Source organism: Seriola aureovittata, chromosome 3 (genome assembly GCF_021018895.1).
Source record: "Seriola aureovittata isolate HTS-2021-v1 ecotype China chromosome 3, ASM2101889v1, whole genome shotgun sequence".
NCBI classification, from domain to species: Eukaryota; Metazoa; Chordata; class Actinopteri; order Carangiformes; family Carangidae; genus Seriola; species Seriola aureovittata.
Genome location: NC_079366.1, coordinates 18242896 through 18248106, shown reverse-complemented (window position 1 = coordinate 18248106; position 5211 = coordinate 18242896).

Below are 5211 nucleotides of genomic sequence, written 5' to 3'. Positions count from 1 at the left end.
AAATGAGATTTAAATATACAAAGAATAAAATGCTTTTTTTTTTTTTTACTTTTTGTCAGACACAGTAGAATCTTCTAAAATTGCATTGGGCATGATCTCTTTCTCTTTCTTTTGTCTGATGCAAGATTTTATCCCAGCTCATGCAGCTGTTCTGTCGTCTGAAGAGCATGTAATCGAAGTGTTTTAATCTATTATCAGTCTGTAGCCCCAAGAATATCTCTCTCTCTGCTAATACCACTGTCAGACTGTGGGATATTTATGAACGTTTGTGCACGTGCCTGTGTGTGTATGTGTGTGTGTGTTTGTGTGTGTGTGTGTGTGTGTGTGTGTGTGTGTGTGTGTGTGCGTGTGTGTCTGTCTGTCTCCATGTTAAAGAGACATTCATATCAAGTCCGTGGCAGCACTCCGTGAAATGAGAGCTCTCATCCATTTTGAGTGATACTTAATGAAAGTAAAATGGGTTTACACAAGTGTGTGTTTCCTTGTGTGAGCATGGCTGTATGGGATTATGCGTGTGTAAGGATCAGTTGGAGTTTGTTTAGGTCTATCATTGTCACTAAACCATACGCGTTATATTGCTCCTGTCGAATTAATGTGATCTGCAGTTTGTTGCCTTTTGATGTGGTAATTTTGCTCGGCTGAATACACCTGAAACGTTTCCAAGATACAAAGAGGCCGAGAGGTATCCTGGGGAGCCTTACAAGGACACATTTCAAGGAAGCAGGGGAGGAATATTAGCATGTAGCTGATATTTTACCCTGAGCGGCGAGGATAATATAGGTGTCTCTGAGGGATTAAAGCCTTCTGCTGCAGCTGGTGGCAAACTTTTCTACCTCCGGGCATGTAGAAGAAGCCTGTACAGATGCTGTTAAAGTCTTGCTTGTTTGGGGAATAAATTTGGAGTAAGCATAGCAAGCATAATCTCTGCTAATTATATTCACACAATGTAAAGTGTATACACACACACACACACAAACACGTAAACACACTGAAAAAGTAAGAAATGAGTGTGTTTAACCTCTGTGTCTGCAGAAACACACCCTCACCCTCCTTATCGGGGTCAGGTGACGGTGGTGGCTCTTGTAGTCAAGCAGAAAATTATGCTGTTATTGGGGTATTTAGTATATCACACAAACACACACACACACACACACACACACACACATATCCACACAAAGAGCAGGAATTCTCTGGGGACAGTCACGTCTCTCTGCTTGATAATCTATCTCCATTAAGCACAAGTGATAGGTTCTGATTAATAGGGGCACAGGCAATAAACACACACATACACAAACACACAGAAATACTGACATACACTCTTATTAGCCAAACACAACCATCAACAATGCAATCACAATGATGTATTATTGGTGTGTCGGTCACAAATGAAAATAAAATTTATACAATTAAGGTATACACTTATACTGTTTTTTGCTCGAGTAAGGTTTCGCTTGAGTGACAAACAAACTGAATTAATTGTAGATTTTTTTTTATGGCATCTTATAGGTTCATCCATTGTTTTATTCTCTATTCGTAACAACTATATAACATTTATAAACAGTATAGAAATGTTTACTAATTATATATCAGTTGATGAATGATTGATGAATCAGCATCTCAAAGCTGTGTGATTATATGCATGAACAAATCTTAGTGTTCTACAGAGTATTTATTAACAATTTATACACATGTACATAAACATTTACCTGCTGTTTCTATGCATGCTCAAAAGTCATGAGAAAAATAATATTGTATAGAATTATTACTATATTAAATAATGTTATCAGTGATCATTAGCTTTTTATACACCAGTTATGAATGTGTCATAAGTGGGGTTATATTCGTTGACAAATACATTATCCAAACTTTATATCTCCTTACAACAAGGTGACACTGTGCTATAAACCATTTATTATTTGATTATAAACTGCTTATAAATGCATGATGTTACAACATGGCGACGTTAAATCATAAATGTGGTCCACTCTAATTAACACATCTATTAAAGGCAAAACGTTGCTCTAAGGGAGTTTTATCCAAATCTAATGAACATGGTTTCGACATTGTACAGTACACCCTACCACCTGTGGCTCACAAGAGTGCACATGCGCCCCTGTGTATGTGCATGATAGAAACAAAACAATGCTTGCTAGCATTCACATTTCACTCAGGATGAAACATTGTCATCTTGTTTTGGCCTCAATTTGCACTGCCAGGGACATTTCGCATCTGTTTGTGTCCAATTGCAGCTGTGCGTTCACTTTACATACAACAACTGCACCAGAGATGAGAGAGCAGCTCTTGAAAACACTGAAAAACAGTGTCACAGACAGACAATAACCAGTGCAAAAAAAAAAGAAAAAAGAAAAAGGAAAATACAGATTGTTTAAGGCCATACCCTCAGGGTCAGAAAAATGAGCTTACACTGGACACTTGTTAATGAGAAGCACTGTGATGCCACATCCAACGATGGGTCAATGAGACAGGAAATCTGTAAAGCCATTAGCACCTTAATTGTCCATATAGAAGAATAACTTTAGTCTATCTATCTATCTATCTATCTATCTATCTATCTATCTATCTATCTATCTATCTATCTATCTATCTATCTATCTATCTATCTAATCCCAAGAAGTCTTTGTTCCCTGTTCTCTCTCTCTCTAACTCTCCCATTACTTTCTTGGCTGTGTACTCACCAACAGATCCAGCTAAGCCCTTCGCAGTCCACCTTTCATTATATAACCAGAAATAGATTTCAGTCAAGAGTTTTTCACACAGAGAGCCCACAATACAAGGTTCTCCACTCTCCGTGACACAGCCTCTAGACACAGCAATTTCATTTCTGCCCGTGTCCAGCTCCCTATCTGTTCTCCCAGTTGGCATGCATGCACAATCATGTATGTGGCACACACACACACACACACACACACACACACACACCACACACACACACACACACACACACACACACACACACACACACACATACACACACTCACAAACATGGACACAGATGGACACACATGAGCAAAGCACATGCAGTACACCTACATGAGACAACAGTGTATTATTTCCCCTGTGACTCTGAATGGCAGGGTTGAGTAGGAACATTGAACCAGATGCTCTTTAATCCTGTAATGAGAAAAAGAGCCAACCACACATGCAGGCACACTCACACACACACACACACACACCACACACACACACACACACCACACACACACACACACACAATAATCTGTTAGACACAATGCTGCTCTTTTAATCCCGATCCCTCTCTCCCTCATAATGATGACACTAAGACTCCCTCTCCTCTATTGGAACTAATCATTTATCTGTTTATCTCACTACGCACACTGAGAAACACAGATTGCCTTTGTGTAGCCGTCTGTTCCATCCTCCTAACAGGCCAAGAGCAGGACTGACAGGCCGGGGGAGCACAGACACAAACAGATGTGCAGACAAACAGTTGCACACTGATCTGGGTTCAGAATGCACCAGTGAGTCCAGTTGTACTTAGCAGTCAGGATTAAGTTTGGCAAAGGAAATGGGGCAAGTTTTACATCATGTCCATGCTGTCTGCTTGTATGTCCATGTAAGTGTGTACATATTTATACATACTATATATACATATATATATATATATATATATATATATATATATATGGGTGTGGTCGTATGTGTGTGTCTGCAATTGTGTGCATGCAAACTGCAACCCAACAAACAGACTGGTAACCAGGCAACTGATTCACTCCTAAATCTTTTAAAACCTCAGATACCATTGTCATTGTTTTAGAAAGTGCAAACACACACACACACAAACACACACACACACACACACACACACACACACACACACACACACACACACACACATACACAAACACACACACACACACACACAGACACACACACACACACACACACTCACACACACATGTACACGTGCAGATGCACACAAGCACACAAAATCCCTATGTGGCAAGCGTGGTATACTTAGAATATAAACACACCATTTCTAAGCTACGAAAACTTTGAAACATATTCTCTCCCAGACGTGCTGGCATCCAGAAATAGATGACAGCGAGAGCACATCACACGCTTTGTTTGGGGCCTGAGACAGTGGACGGATAGATAGATACCACATGTATGCTAAGTGAAAGGGTAAGGGGAGTAGGAGAGAGACAAGGGGGGAGAGAGAGGGGTGAGAAAGGGAGGTAATCACAGTTCCACCCAAACAGATCTTTCTCTAGCATGGCTGGGCTAAAAATCAATAGCACTTCTCTTTCTCCCTCGCTCTGTCACCAGCGCTGCCCAGAACAAACTTCAACACACACATAGGCACACACAAACACACGAACACACACACACACACACAAACAGAATTTGTTGACAGACAGAGATAAAGCATGGACACACATAGAAAAATGCACACATGCATACACAACAGATGATGCACAGATCACTTAAACACGCTCACACACGGAGTCACGGCCGTGGGCCATCTAACTGCCACCAGATATGAGAGTTTGATCAATACAGTAATACCAGTGTTTACACCAGCCACACTCTCTCCTCTGCTCCCGCTTTTCTGTTATTTTCACCACCTTTATGCCTGCACACGCACACACAAAAAAACATACACCCACATTTATCATAAATGTGCAAAGCTGACACACTCTCTTAGTCGGCCTGTTTGCATGTGAATGGTGCACACAAACATATTCACACACGAAGAACAGTGCAGGGAGTCAGTGTGAATAGGAAATGAGTTGGTTTCTGTGTTCTGCCACTTGCATACAATTGTGCACAATAACTTTTTATCATACATTTACCAAGAGTGTCCCTTTGTGTGTCTCTGGGTGTGTGTGTGTGTGTGTGTGTGTGTGTGTGTGTGTGAGGATAATGGCTTGTTTGTTTATTTGCTGTTTGACACTGGTCCGCCCTCTCCTATTGATTAGTGCTGCTGCCTCTCTCTTTAGATCTCTTCCCAGTTGGCTGGTTATGAAAACACTATTGTTGGAAAGACAAGTACTTTGCCTAAAGGCTTCAAATGCTCGCTGCTGTGATTTTACAGGTGGTCATAGTCAGGCATATCCAATATCCATGGGTGGAACTGACCTCCAAACACCAGTTGTAGTTGCACTGAACCAGTGTTTACTGCCGCTCGCTGTCGCTCGCATTAGCCAACGCTTTTTGGTTCTCTATTGC